Consider the following 16,458-nt stretch of genomic DNA (forward strand, 5'->3'; position numbering starts at 1 on the left):
ACGGGTGCATGAGTTTATTGCTTTGGTATAGCACCGTGAAAACTGAGGGAATATACAAAAAACACAAGAAGAAAAAGTTTAACACATTGCACTTCACATACCACTTCCCCAACACAGATTCAAAAGCACCCAATTTCTATTAAAAAAAAACAAACAAAACTACATTTTATTAACCCATTACAAAATCACTAAAACCTTATTTAAGGAATAAAAATATAATTTGAACGGCATCACCACAAAACAAAAATAAAACAAAACATCAAAAATAAAGTACTGGCCCAAAATTAAGATACACACCTTGTTCCACAAACCAAGGGGCTAATAGGAGGATGGAAGGTGCCGTCTATACTGTGTGTCACTGTCTCCTGATAACAGAACAAAACCAAACTATAAGGGAACCTGCACCAACACAAAAATTACAAATAATTCAACAAAGAAAACTCACTCAACGAGCCACGGACATGCTTCAAACAAAGCCAGCAGCACAAACACTGAGCCAACCAGGGGAGAACAAAGGGAAGATGGTGGTGATGCGCACAGGTGAGCGCACACACCCACAGGAAGAGCTTACAGGTGACAGTGGCCTCCTCCATTTTATACCCCAGAAAACTGACCACTAGATGGCAGTAATACTGGCCTTTACACTCCCACCAATCATGCATGATGAATTTATTACCACAAGAATCATACATGATTTTTAAATAATAAATTACGATACTTGAAAGCTCAGATTCATCACTTTGACATACTTGCATTGAATTACAATCTTAACAGGCCACCATAACAATAGAACGCAGAGTCAATCATTCTCAAAAAGGAACAACAACTTCTGGATAAGCCTTTCAACGGCTGTGGGTTTCTCTGATGATTTCTGATCTCCATGCTCCCACCAAAGAACCCTCTGATAGTTCTGTACTCCAAGTGGGACAGAAAACAGAAGAAACATCCCTTTAATATCACACACCACAGCCACAGCTTCCTTCTGAATGCGACAAAGGACTCCCACCAATGAGTTAATTGGGTCTGGACCAGGCAGAAGAGCACCACTAAGGGAGACTCCACAAGACTTTGGTTGCAGGTGAACAATAGCCAACCCTTTGTTATTTGGTAATGAGGATGGAGTGCTGCTCTTAAAGGGGAGGGGGATCCCATAATGTGCGTCGTCTCTCTGCCTTACGTTGTTACTAGGGAGTTGGAAGAAGTGATCCTTGTCTTGTGACACATACTTGTCTTTGTGTCCCCTTTCATTTAAGTCCATTTCAAGAATATTAAGATCAGCAGTGGCTGATGGCATTGGCATTTCCTTCACTGCAACTCTGTGTACAAAACTCTGGGTGTCCGATCTTTCGATATGGAGATTAGACGATCCTGTTATACTCCACCCAAGCTCTGTTCTCTGTGCAAAAGGTTCATTTCCAACACCTCTGATGACCTCCAGAGGTGCCAGTGCTGATGGGCAATCATATCCAATCAGCAGCCCCACTTCACAGTCCTGCAGTGGTGAAAGTTTGTCCGCCAGGTGTCTCAGATGTGGCCACTGCAGGGCTGTCTTGGCAGTTGGGATATGCGATCTATCTACTGGGATAAAATCCCTAGAATAAGCCTTATGCAACTGAATTTGGGTTTCAGAGCAAATTCCTCTAATTTGAAGACCGTGGGCAATCTTGCTCTCTACGACAGTGTTGACAGCTGTCATTGTGCTTAATTTCAATTGGACTGACAATGCATTCACATTAAGTCTATTCAGCAAATCTTCCAAAATAAAGGTTGAATCGCTCTGTGCATCCAATAAAGCATAAGTGAGTATCTCTTTTCTTGGCTCTTTCACTGATGACAAAAATACAGGCACAATATTAGAGGTGGAGGCAGAACTTCGAGTCACGGTGTGGGACAGAGCATTGTGGACTTCCTGACTTCTGTCATCTTCGATGGGATTGGAATTTGGTTCCAAGGCTGCCATCAATGCGGCCCCCTTCTCTTCATGAAGGCAGGTCGGATGTTGGCGGCCACATGTGCCACATGTGTGTCGCCTTTTGCAATCCTTTGCAACATGCCCCTTCCACAGGCAGCCAAAACAAAGTTGGTTTTCTCGAATAAATTGCCTTTTTTCTTCAATGGTTCTTTCTGCGAAGGTAGGGCATTTAGCGATTCCATGCATTTCGTTCTCACAGACTGGGCAAGGTGGTTTGGGCTTAAAATACGATGTTCCATGTACCACAGCAGAGGAGTTGTTAGACTGAGTACTTGTATTTAAAGTGTTTGCTCTTTTGGGTGATCTGTCATCCATGACTTTGAAATTAATCAAAAATGGGGATGCAATGGGGTTACATGCTATCCGAGCTTCCTTTTGCATAAAATCTGTAAAATGAGAAAAGCTTGGGTAGTCACCAGACACATCCAACTCATCTACAACAATTCTGCTCCATCTGCGTACAATCCAGTCTGGCAATTTCTGAAGTAGTTTGTGATTTTCCTCACAATCATTTAAGATGGCTAGCCCTTTAACATGGGGCATAGCCTCAGCACAGCCTTTTAAGAAGTCTGCAAATTCTCTGAGGGCTAAAGGGTCACTTGCACTGATTTTGGGCCATTTCGAAAGTTTGTCGCGGAAGGCCCTCTGAACGATGAAAGGATTTCCATATCTCTCCTGCAACAAAGCCAAAGCACTGTGATAGGCATCTTCAGAATTTCTGTAAAAGAATCCCTCAACAGCCTTGCGTGCTTCTCCTGCAAGATAGTGTTTGAGATAGAGCATCTTTTCACAAGCTGGGAGGGGCTTCTGGTCAATAAGTGCCATGAAGGAGATCTTCCAGTCAATAAATTTTAAAGGGTCGCCAGAGAATGTTAATGGTTCAGGGGGAGACAGCCTGGTTACACTCAAGGAGCTTGCAATAGCTTGGGCTAGATTGACTGTGTCTTGACCTGTCATTGGAGGAGGTGTCTGAAGTTGAAAAGGCGTGTCCTGTGGGTTTAGTGGATAGCTGAACTCCATCCTATGATGCGTCTCGGCAGGTCCACTCTCTTCTTCCTGATTCTTCACGCTGCCTTCAAGATTTTTATAGGCTCTTACCCGGGCTGCTGCTATTTCCACCTCATTTTCAACTTCTAGCTGTTTTAATCTCAGTTTCCCTTCTTCTCGTTTTAAGTGCATTTCAGCCTCCTTCTGTTTTATTTCTGCCACCATTCTTGCTTCACTCAGTTTCCATTCATTTTCCATTTGGCACAATTTTGCTTGTTCAGCTTGTATTTTCTGCATTGCCTTTGCCTTTTCCAATTTTACTAAGAGCTCTGCTTCGGCCTCCGCTCGTTTGCTAGAGACCATGGAGAGAGAAGAGTGGACTGAAGGTGTCTTTGTTTTCTGCATTGCTCCCACCTTTTCGGGTTTTACTGAGGGACCTGCTTCATATTCAGCTTGTTTATTAGAGGGCACCTCCGAGATTACTGTTTCTGTGTTAGTATATCCAAAAATGGAGCCATATTCATTTTTGTTTAGTATCTCCCTCACCCTCTCCTTTTCCAATTCATCATTAAACATATTTTCAATAGTTCCTTTTCTTTTACACACAATGTCACAAATCTCAGCTGTGAGGGAGATGCAGGCATCCATTTTCTTGGTGATTTCTGGGGTGGAAGTACAGTTGCGTCTGATAGGCTCATATACAGTAGTTCACACACTGTGTCATGTTCAGTTTTTATGTTTTGTTGAATATTGTCGAGGTCGTCCAGTGTACAAAATGCCTTCAGTTTTGTCCTGGAGTCTCTTGCTATTTGTTTCCAAAAGCTGTATGCTTTACTGAAGTCTTTCTCATGTTGTTTAGCCCTCTCTTCTCGCAGCTCCCGACCCTTGTCTGTTAAAGTTCTTTCACGGGAGCTGGACCTGGATGATTGACCGTTAATGTTGTCCATCTTTTGTGATTTGAGTGACATTTTATGAGGCTTGTTGTATTAAAGGTTTGTGTTCAGATATCTGGGCTGTGGTTCATTTAGTTCACAAGGTGATGTCTTCACACATTATTTAACAATAAAATATCATAACTGTAGCCAAATGAACACACAACAACTATGAGCATAAAAACTTATATTGCTCTTTACCCTTTCAACATTTTCATGTAAAGAGACATTGTAAGTGTATCATTCACGGATAAAATACATGGGCTACTGTGGCCTTTACCGTGTATATAACTCTTAACCCTTGAAACATTTAATTTCTACTTCATGTTTATTCTTGACATTTAACTCAAAAACAACATTCAGTGCGTTGCTCCATTTTCTTTCTTTCTCCCGTTTCTTTATTATTTCAGTCCAGTGTCTCTTACTGCATTTGGCTGTACCTTTAGAAGATGGGTTACTGTTCATTTACTGCGTGTGTGCCAAAGTGCAGGCTGCGTGGGCTGTGTCGGCTGCTGACAAAGGACGACGAGGATGGCTCGGACGTGATGGTCAAGTTTTCACTGTAGCGGCCCTTGGTTCCCAATAAAGGAGGCGGAGAGTTCCTTACGGGTGCATGAGTTTATTGCTTTGGTATAGCACCGTGAAAACTGAGGGAATATACAAAAAACACAAGAAGAAAAAGTTTAACACATTGCACTTCACATACCACTTCCCCAACACAGATTCAAAAGCACCCAATTTCTATAAAAAAAAAACAAACAAACAAAACTACATTTTATTAACCCATTACAAAATCACTAAAACCTTATTTAAGGAATAAAAATATAATTTGAACGGCATCACCACAAAACAAAAATAAAACAAAACATCAAAAATAAAGTACTGGCCCAAAATTAAGATACACACCTTGTTCCACAAACCAAGGGGCTAATAGGAGGATGGAAGGTGCCGTCTATACTGTGTGTCACTGTCTCCTGATAACAGAACAAAACCAAACTATAAGGGAACCTGCACCAACACAAAAATTACAAATAATTCAACAAAGAAAACTCACTCAACGAGCCACGGACATGCTTCAAACAAAGCCAGCAGCACAAACACTGAGCCAACCAGGGGAGAACAAAGGGAAGATGGTGGTGATGCGCACAGGTGAGCGCACACACCCACATGAAGAGCTTACAGGTGACAGTGGCCTCCTCCATTTTATACCCCAGAAAACTGACCACTAGATGGCAGTAATACTGGCCTTTACAGTGTGTATAAACTCAGTAAGATCTTGTCATTATTGATGAATTGATCAGTATCAATATAATGCTTTCAAGTGTTTCCTCTATTGTTGCTATTCTCAATCACAGATATTTACACATTAGGGGTGTAACGGTATATGTATTCGTCCCGTGCCGTCACGGTACGGGGGTCACGGTTCGGTGCACACAGTCACACGACGAATACGTCTGAGTGAATATTAAAAAAAAAAAAAAAAAAAAGTCGAGGCCTCACTCCGCAATCTAGGTGGCGGTAATGAGCCTCGAAGCTGCCACAACCGCCATAACAGACGAAGAAGAGAAGTGATGAGAGTGTGAAGTTAGAGGAGCTGCTGCTTCATTCTTGTCACCGTCTGGCTTCTCAATCAAACACAACAGCGACGGCAGCGGCGACGGCTCGCGACCATAGACTGTGTAAGCAGCTTGCGACCACCGCATAGACTGTAAGGTCGACCGGACAAAGTCCGTCGGCGATGTTTCACGGATGCGCGCTGCGTCGCTAGAAACGCATCAAACACGTTAGCGCATGTTCGCCCCCCCCTCTCCCTGCCACCCACATGTCAATCACTGGTGCAGGGAAAAAGACAACTTGTGTGCAACAACTTATCCCGCTGCTTTTAAGCCTCTTGACATGAACACAGACAGGACCAGAAACATCACCAAAGTAACTGGCATCTAGTCTAAATTAACTGTGTAAACCAACATTGATGTTAGTTTCTTGTTTTGTTTTGTTTGTAATAGCTGTCAGTTGTCAAGTGCAAGTTTTTTTCCCTCTAGAATTAATGAATGGCATGATAACACTCCTAATGCACTTGTTTAATTTTATATTCAATTTTTTTTTTACTTTTATAACACAAGACAGATTTTAGTTTTACATTCAATAGTGTCTGTTGTACCGAAACCGTACCGAACCGTGACCCCTGAACCGAGGTACGTACCGAACCGTGACTTTTGTGTACCGTTACACCCCTATTACACATGCATCATCTGATGAGCTGAAAAACAAAGACACCTAAACAAACTGAGAAAAGTAATTAGAAAACTGAAAAATTCACGTTGAAACACAAAGCAGAGCATGGCTAATATGTCTAACAGTCAAATAACAAGTAGCCTAATTATCATATGTGAATATATGAATAAATCTAGTTGTACGTATATCAGTAAAATTTCACAACTAATTTAATCAAAAAATGAGTTTATGTTCATGAAATACAATTGTGAGAAAAATCTATATATATATATAAAAAAAAAAAAAATCTATATATCTATATCTCTATTTTGTGTCAAGTATTTAGTGTTGAATGTTCATAATGGATCATTATTAACTATGATTTAGTTCAACTTGTATTGTTTTAGTTTCAGTGCAGCTGTTGAGTCAGATCAGTTCCTCTGCAGCTGAGGGAGGTTTTTGTACGACGCTTTTCCAGTGTGTGAACGGTATGAAACCACTCTGCTGACAGTAGTAAACTCCTGAGTCTTCATCCTGAACTCCACTGATGGTCAGAGTGAAGTCAGTAACACTAGATGCCTGTCCTGTAAAACGATCTGAAACTCCAGACTGTCGACCATTAGCTTTATAAATCAGGAGTTTAGGAGCTTCTCCAGGTTTCTGAAGGTACCAGTTCAACCACTTCTTACCACTATGCTCAACACTTTCACTGGCTTGACATCTCATAGAAACAGTCTGACCAGGAACAACAGCTTGAGATCCAGGACTCTGAGTCAGGATTTTGTCTCCTGATGAACCTGGAAAACATGAACAAGAGGAGAAGAGTTATTGAGACAAATCCATCTTGGAGAAAGATCAACATCCAAACAGAAGAGGATCATTTCTTGAACATGGAGAATAGATGGAAGAAGGTCAATGCTGCTGGTTTCAGTGTTTCTCCATCATAGCAGAACATCATTGTGGTGAACCTGGTTCCATCCTGAAGCAAAGTTTTCAGCAGAGAGTCTCACCCTGAACAAGGAGCCCCAGGGTGGCCAGCAGTAGAGTCACAGACATCATCATTGAGCTGCTGTGGTGTCAGTGGCTGTGAAAGGCCTGGACACACACTGATCAACACTGGCCTCTTAACGGCTGGGAGCAGAGAGGAAGGACACATATGCAAACACACAGAGTCACTCAACTGGAGCTGTCCTCAACACATCATGCTGTGTCCTCCTCACAACACACGGTCTGAACATAGAGCTGCTCCATTTAAAACTAATCTGTCACAAAGTGTATGATGGATCTTTGTCGCTGATTAAAAACCAACAACATTTGAGTAGTTGAACGTTCAGTCTTGAACATCACCTTCTATACTCAGCCTATTGGAGGCCACAGCAGCCAGTGAACCTGGTTATGAGAGCATCAGAAGCTGTTAGTGAGACAGTCAGTTGATCAACAGAGGTGTTGATAGTTTGGACTGTGTAGGTCAATGGTACAGCAGGTTAGGGTTCATCTGTATGCAGATGATGTAACTATATAGGTTAATGGTGCTGAATGATTGCAGTGTGATATAGTCATGTGGTGTTGGTAGATTCAAAGTTTAACCTGCAAGATTCAGATTTTTCATTATTGTGTTATTTTCAAAGAAAATGTGTAAATTTGTAATGACAATTGTGAGTGAAGTGCATATTGCCTTGTTGACTCTATTCAGTGAGAGTGTAATGAATGTAATGTGTTCATTGTTGTGGACAGCTGCTTCAAAGAGCAGAAACAGAACGGAATGTGTTTCGTGGAAAGTGTCAATGTAGAAAAATGTGAGAAAGAAAGGAAAGAAAAATAGTTCTGCTACAACAGATGAAGACGTAAACTGCGTGTGAGTGTGTGTGTGTGTGTGTGTGTTCTCAGTGAACTGTATCAGTCTCTGCAGTATCTTCCAGCTGCAGCAGTCAGTTCAGTTTCTGTTCCCTTTGACTGAGGAAGGTTTTTGTACGATGCTTTTTCACTGTGTGAACACGTCCTTACTGTTGATTTCATGAAGACTCTGACAGTAGTAAACTGCTGCATCTTCAGCCTGGACTCCACTGATGCTCAGAGTGAAGTCAGAGTTTGATCCACTGCCTGTAAAACGACCTGGAATCCCTGATGCTCGAGTGGAAGCCCAGTAAATGAGGAGTTTAGGTTTTTCTCCATCTCTCTGTTGGTACCAGGCTAAGAGGTGGGTGGAGTAGCTTCTGCTATAATAAACATTCTGACTGGTTCTACAGTTGATGGTGACTGAGCCTCCTACAGCAGAGCTCACTGCTCCAGACTGAGTCACTGTGACCTGACCTCTGGACTCTGAGGACACAGAGACAGAAAGATAAAACAGAGTCATGGTTTTGTGGGCTTCATTTCAGAGGGACAGATGTTGATAGAGGAGTTGGATTCTCTGGACTTTACCTGTGAAGCAGCAGCAGAGGAGAGTCCAGATGAGGACGGAGACCAAAGTCATGTTTTTGATGAGGAGGATTTCTGTGTCTTGTGTTGTCATGAAGGACAGCTGTCAGTCATCCAGTCTTCAACTCTCAGGACTATAAACTCTCCCAGAGCACTGGAGCATGGTGCTGCTGATGCAAAGTGGCTCTCTATGGAAATGCTCTGACTGACTCCAACAGGGACTGGGATCAATCTGATCCTGCTGATGATCAATAGATCAATTAATTGATTAGGGTACTGATTGAAAAGCTGACACTGAATGTGTTTTTGTGAATTTTCATTAATATCTACAAATAAATTTATTCTAAAACCTAATTTTGTCTGTTTGTATCTAATGCTAGAAAGATCACCTTTAGTTGGAAACATATTGAAAAATAAAAATATTTAATAAGAATTATAATTCAGAGAAATATTATAAATTGTTAGTTTTCAACATTTTGAAAAACAGGAAGTGATTTATTAGAGTTTGTTGTTGTCAGAGTCAGAGAGCCGTGTCTCTGTACAGTGAGAGGTTTTTGTACGACGGCTCAGTCACTTTGTATCACTGTGGTACACGTTCGGTGGAGGAACCAGACTGGATGTTGGAAGTAAGTTTAATTTTTCATGTCTTTTATCCAGTCACACTTTCATTTTTTATCTATAATCTAAATATGTCATATTATGTCTTCCTTTAAAAAAAAAAATTAATGAAATTTTCTGCCGACATCAGAAACTAGAGTTTTTTATTTAAAGTGTAAATTATAAATCAGCACATTATCAGTGTTTTGGTCCATAATAGAAATCATGTCATCAGATGTTTGGACGACAGAAACTTGAGGACTTGTAGTTGTAGTTGAGTCAGACAGAGTCAGAGCCGTGTCTCTCTACACTGAGAGGTTTTTGTACGACCACTCAGTCACTTTGTATCACTGTGGTGGACTTTTGGTGGAGGAACCAGACTGGATGTTGGAAGTAAGTTTCTCATCAAATCTTCAATATTGTCTCATCAGTTCAGCTTCTAATTTCTGTCAGTGAACATTTGTAGCAGATATAAATTTCCACTGGGCTGATCCAGATCACTGTAAAATCTGTTTGATTCTTCATTTCTCCTGTTTAACACATGAAGCTGAACTCAGAGCAGCTTCACTCGACTTTTCTTTTCACATGTTCCACTTCATTAATGAAATGTGAACAATGTGAAGAGCAGGTGACATTCAAGAACAACTATCCTGCTGTAAAAACATGTTTTGTTACATTTAGTCTTTACATTTGAAACCGTTTGGAAGTTGAGTTGAAATGATTGTGAAAAGTGAGACTGAAGTTTTCTGAGGCTGTTGGTTTCTTTTGGATTCATAGATGTCTGATGTTTAAATGTGGTCGTCACTTATTTGTGATTCATAATGTCCTTTAACAGTAGATCTGATTAACTGTGGTGATCTTGATAGTAAATGTGTTGGATTATGAATGGACTATGACTTTGTAGAAATAATATTTTAAATGTATTATATTTTAAAAACCATGTTTATTTTTGTAATATAAAGTGCAGTAAAATGCAGCAGTTGAAATGTAAAATCAGCTTCTTCATTTACTTTGATATATTTCACTCATATGAGGACTCTTTCTGTGCTGATGTGCATGAGAGGTTTTTAAAGGGAAGTGAAACAATGTGTGAGTGAGTGAGTGACTGGTGGAGCAGAAAAACATCTGACAGAAACTCCTTCAAGGACAAAAGCAGCTCTCACACAGTAAAGGTGTCCAAGTGGCTGCTGTTGGATTGACACGTTGTGCTCTGTGTCTCCTATAGGTGATACCCGCCCCACCCTGACGGTGCTGCCCCCCTCCAGTGAGGAGCTGCAGCAGCAGGGGAAGGCCACGCTCATGTGCCTGGCCAACAAGGGCTTCCCCTCAGACTGGAGTCTGGTCTGGAAGGTGGACGGCAGCAGCAGCAGCAGCTGGGAGGAGAGCAGGAGCCCCGGGGTGCTGGGGAAGGACGGCCTCTACAGCTGGAGCAGCACCCTGAGGCTCCCTGCAGACCAGTGGAGGAAGCTGGGCTCTGTGACCTGTGAGGCCACCCAGGGCTCCCAGTCTCCGCTCTCAGAGACTCTGAGGAGAGACCAGTGTCCCCAGTCCTGAGCTGACTCACTGGGACTCTGATACTGGTTTTACTCTGCTCCTGCTCTCTCTCTCTTTGATTTCACGAGTTTCATTAACAATATTTACCAGCTTCTCTCAGTGTTTCAATGTTGTTTCTGTTTTTACACATAATAAAAATCTGATCATCACATTTGTTTTCATGTGTTTTCATTTGACGTGTCTATGACGACTTATTGTTTCTGTGTGATGAGTTCAGGGAGAAAGTTTAGGATGATGAAAAAAAAGTTGTCCACCCAAACTGTAAGTTCATGCTGTAGGTGTGTATAAACTCAGCAAGAACTTATCATTGATTAATTGATCAGTATCAATATAATGCTTTCAAGTGTTTCCTCTATTGTTGCTATTCTCAATCACAGATATTTACACATGCATCATCTGATGAGCTGAAAAACAAAGACACATGAATAAACTAAGGAAAGTAAAGAAATAAGAAAACTGAAAAATTCTCGTTGTTCTGGAAACACAAAGCAGAGCATGACTGAAAATGTCTAACAGTCAAATAACAAGTAATTATCGTATGTGAATATAGCCCATGAATAAATCTATGATATTTAATTGTATTTCAGTAAAATTTCACAACTTAGTTAATCAAAAAATGAGTTCATGTTTATGAAATACAATTATGAGAAAAATCTATATTCTTTCTTTCAGTGTTCATGTCATCAAACTTCACTTGAGGTTTTTGTTCATGTAGAGCAGATTGTTTCAAACTCTTTTTATATCAGTCTAGTAACAGTGAATCATTTTTGTGTCAAGTATTTAGTGTTAAATGTTCATAATGGATCATTATTAACTATGATTTAGTTCAACTTGTATTATTTTAGTTTCAGTGCAGCTGTTGAGTCAGATCAGTTCCTCTGCAGCTGAGGGAGGTTTTTGTACGACGCTTTTTCACTGTGTGAACGGTCTGTAACCCTGCTGACAGGAGTAAACTCCTGAGTCTTCAGCCTGAACTCCACTGATGGTCAGAGTGAAGTCAGTCCCAGATCCACTTCCAATGAAACGATCTGAAACTCCAGACTGACGGGTTGTAGCTCTATATATCAGGAATTTAGTAGCTTCTCCAGGTTTCTGAAGGTACCAGTGGATCCAGTCACTAACACTCTGACTAGTTTGACATCTGATCGAAACAGTCTGACCAGGAACAACAGACTGAGATCCAGGAGTCTGAGTCAGGATGATTTCTCCTGATGAACCTGGAAAACATGAACAAGTTATTGAGACAAATCCATCTTGGAGAAAGATCAACATCCAAACAGAAGAGGATCATTTCTTGAACATGGAGAATAGATGGAAGAAGGTCAATGCTGCTGGTTTCAGTGTTTCTCCATCATAGCAGGACATCATTGTGGTGAACCTGGTTCCATCCTGAAGCAAAGTTTTCAGCAGAGAGTCTCACCCTGAACAAGGAGCCCCAGGGTGGCCAGCAGTAGAGTCACAGACATCATCATTGAGCTGCTGTGGTGTCAGTGGCTGTGAAAGGCCTGGACACACACTGATCAACACTGGCCTCTTAACGGCTGGGAGCAGAGAGGAAGGACACATATGCAAACACACAGAGTCACTCAACTGGAGCTGTCCTCAACACATCATGCTGTGTCCTCCTCACAACACACGGTCTGAACATAGAGCTGTACCACTTAAAACACAACTCTCACAAATTGTATGTTGGATCTTTGTCGCTGATTAAAAACCAACAACATTTGTGCAGTTGAACGTTCAGTCTTGAACAACCCACACCTTCTATACTCAGCCAAGTGGAGACCACAACAGCCAGTGAACCGGTTATGAGAGCATCAGAAGCTGTTAGTGAGACAGTCAGTTGATCAACAGAGGTGTTGATAGTTTGGACTGTGTCGGTCAATGGTACAGAAGGTTAGGGTTCATCTGTATGCAGATGATGTAACTATATAGGTTAATGGTGCTGAATGATTCCAGTGTGATATAGCAGAGATGTTCACAAGTCTTTTTTTGCAAGTCCAAGTCAAGTCTCAAGTCTTTGAGGGGTGAGACTTCATCAGGTCTCAAGTCTTTGGTCACAAGTCCAAGTCAAGTCTCAAGTCTCTAAAAAATAAAAGTCTCCTGTCTCTTCTGGTTGTAATGACCCTTCTATCATCTGCTGCTCACCGGTCTACTAAAGATACTGCACAGCTATATCTAAGAGATTTACTGTAGGTTATTATCACTCCTTTATCTATACAGTATTGATTAGTTGTTTATTATATGATCGCTTTAAACAGGATATTGCAATGCAATATGAAGAAAACACAGAATGAAAGCTTTCCTTTAAAGGAAACTGTATTCTGAGTCAAGAAAGAATCAAGGCTGCTATGCCCCTCTGCACTGGCCTTTTCTCTTTTTTTTGCTTTGTTGAATTCAGAAAACCCAGATGAACAACATGGAAAATGATTTACGCTGTTAATTATAGGTCATAAGATCTGGATAGCTCACATCTTTATGTGCAGCAAAACCTTTCTGGAACCGCATGTTTCTGAGAGAAGAACTGGTTGTTATTATTTTTTTAATTAGCTCCGTCAACTCATGGGGGCGTGTCAACACGTCCAGACTTCCATACGGGCCTTCAGTCATATTTCGCAGCAAAAACATAAATAAACAGGAGGATTTAGCCTACAGTAGCCTGATATGTGCCAGTTATGCAGCAGCTAGTCCCCGTGAAGGAAGGTCTGACAACAAACGGACGTTGTACCTCACATGTAGGCTACGGACGGTGCCGCTATTAAAAAAAAGCCAGTTCACAGTCATCTGTCATCACCCGCAGCAGCTGACTGCGCTGTCAGAGGAGCTCTGCTGCTCCTCTCTCTTTAGACTCTGGTGTTGGGCTGCACTCTGTAGGAGTTCAATATGAAGATCTAACCTCCATCTGAATAACGTTACCGGCCATGTGGCGCTGCTCCGCTAGTGGTGTGTTAACGGCAAAAAAAAAAAGATTGTCGGTCAGCCTGTCAGGAGGGAGGCACGAGCCAAAAAAAATAAAGATTGTTCACGAGTCTCAAAACACGAGTCCGAGTCGAGTCTGAAGTCTTTTGGGCACGAGTCCAAGTCAAGTCTGAAGTCTCTGTGGGTGCGACTTACAGTAAGTGCGACTCGAGTTTGAGTCGCAAACTCGAGTCCCCATCTCTGTAATAGTCATGTGGTGTTGGTAGATTCAAAGTTTAACCTGCAAGATTCAGATTTTTCATTATTGTGTTATTTTCAAAGAAAATGTGTAAATTTGTAATGACAATTGTGAGTGAAGTGCATATTGCCTTGTTGACTCTATTCAGTGAGAGTGTAATGAATGTAATGTGTTCATTGTTGTGGACAGCTGCTTCAGAGAGCAGAGACAGAATGGAATGTGTTTTGTGGAAAGTGTCAATGTAGAAAAATGTGAGAAAGAAAGGAAAGAAAAATAGTTCTGCTACAACAGATGAAGATGTAAACTGTGTGTGTGTGTGTGTGTGTGTGTGTGTGTGTGTGTGTGTGTGTGTGTGTGTGTGTGTGTGTGTGTGTGTGTGTCCTCAGTGAACTATCAGTCTCTGCAGTATCTTCCAGCTGCAGCAGTCAGTTCAGTTTCTGTTCCCTTTGACTGAGGGAGGTTTTTGTACGACGCTTTTTCACTGTGTGAACACTTGCTGACTGTTGATATAGTGAAAACTCTGACAGTAGTAAACTGCTGCATCTTCAGCCTGGACTCCACTGATGCTCAGAGTGAAGTCAGAGTTTGATCCACTGCCTGTAAAACGACCTGGAATCCCTGATGCTCGAGTGGAAGCATCGTAAATGAGGAGTTTAGGTTTTTCTCCATCTCTCTGTTGGTACCAGGCTAAACAGTGGTCTGGCCTGCTATAATAAACACTCTGACTGGTTCTACAGTTGATGGTGACTGAGCCTCCTACAGCAGATCTCACTGCTCCAGACTGAGTCACTGTGACCTGACCTCTGGACTCTGAGGACACAGAGACAGAAAGATAAAACAGAGTCATGGTTTTGTGGGCTTCATTTCAGAGGGACAGATGTTGATAGAGGAGTTGGATTCTCTGGACTTTACCTGTGAAGCAGCAGCAGAGGAGAGTCCAGATGAGGACGGAGACCAAAGTCATGTTTTTGATGAGGAGGATTTCTGTGTCTTGTGTTGTCATGAAGGACAGCTGTCAGTCATCCAGTCTTCAACTCTCAGGACTATAAACTCTCCCAGAGCACTGGAGCATGGTGCTGCTGATGCAAAGTGGCTCTCTATGGAAATGCTCTGACTGACTCCAACAGGGACTGGGATCAGTCTGATGATGCTGATGATCAATAGATCAATTAATTGATTAGGGTATTGATTGAAAAGCTGACACTGAATGTGCTTTTGTGAATTTTCATTCAGATCTACCAATACATTTATTATAAAACCAAATTTTGTCTGTTTGTATGTAATGCTAGAAAGACCACCGTTTGTTGGAAATATATTGAAAAATTAAAATATTTAAAAACAATTATAATTCAGAGAAATATTATCAATTGTTAATTTTCAACATTTTGAAAAAAACAGGAAGTGATTTATTAGAGTTTGTTGTTGTCAGAGTCAGAGAGCCGTGTCTCTCTACAGTGAGAGGTTTTTGTACGACGGCTCAGTCACTTTGTATCACTGTGGTACACGTTCGGTGGAGGAACCAGACTGGATGTTGGAAGTAAGTTCAATTTTTCATGTATTTTATCCAATCACTCTTTGTTTTTTTTATCTAGAATCTAAATATGTTATTTCACGTCTTCATTTACACTTTTTTTCCCCTGAATTTTCTGTTGACATCAGAAACTAGAGTTTTGTCTTTAAAGTGTAAATTATAAATCAGCACATTATCAGTGTTTTGGTCCATAATAGAAATCATGTCATCAGATGTTTGGACGACAGAAACTTGAGGACTTGTAGTTGTAGTTGAGTCAGACAGAGTCAGAGCCGTGTCTCTCTACACTGAGAGGTTTTTGTACGACCACTCAGTCACTTTGTATCACTGTGGTGGACTTTTGGTGGAGGAACCAGACTGGATGTTGGAAGTAAGTTTCTCATCAAATCTTCAATATTGTCTCATCAGTTCAGCTTCTAATTTCTGTCAGTGAACATTTGGAGCAGATATACATTTCCACTAAGCTGATCCAGATCACTGTAAAATCTGTTTGATTCTTCATTTCTCCTGTTTAACACATGAAGCTGAACTCAGAGCAGCTTCACTCGACTTACATTACATTTGAAACAGTTTGGAAGTTGAGTTGAAATGATTGTGAACAGTGAGACTGGAGTTTTCTGAGGCTGTTGGTTTCTTTTGGATTCATAGATGTCTGATGTTTAAATGTGGTCGTCACTTATTTGTGGCTCATAATGTCCTTTAACAGTAGATCTGATTAACTGTGGTGATCTTGATAGTAAATGTGTTGGATTATGAATGGACTATGACTTATGTTAAATCTATTATATTTTAAAAAATCGTATTTATTTGTGTAATATAAAGTGCAGTAAATGCAGCAGTTGAAATGTAAAATCAGCTTCTTCAGTTCAGTGTACTTTGATATATTTCACTCATATGAGGACTCTTTCTGTGCTGATGTGCATGAGAGGTTTTTAAAGGGAAGTGAAACAATGTGTGAGTGAGTGAGTGACTGGTGGAGCAGAAAAACATCTGACAGAAACTCCTTCAAGGACAAAAGCAGCTCTCACACAGTAAAGGTGTCCAAGTGGCTGCTGTTGGATTGACACGTTGTGCTCTGTGTCTCCTATAGGTGATA

General features: G+C 41.1%; 1 pseudogene; it reads left to right on the forward strand.

Moving 5' to 3' along the window:
- Positions 1-10,351: 10,351 nt before the first annotated feature.
- On the forward strand, positions 10,352-10,723 carry LOC146978167 (Ig kappa-b4 chain C region pseudogene; annotated as a pseudogene).
- Positions 10,724-16,458: the final 5,735 nt, after the last annotated feature.

The sequence above is a fragment of the Trachurus japonicus genome, chromosome 11, assembly GCF_045865225.1.
Source record: "Trachurus japonicus isolate A0001 chromosome 11, Traja_1.0".
In the NCBI taxonomy this organism is placed as follows: Eukaryota; Metazoa; Chordata; class Actinopteri; order Carangiformes; family Carangidae; genus Trachurus; species Trachurus japonicus.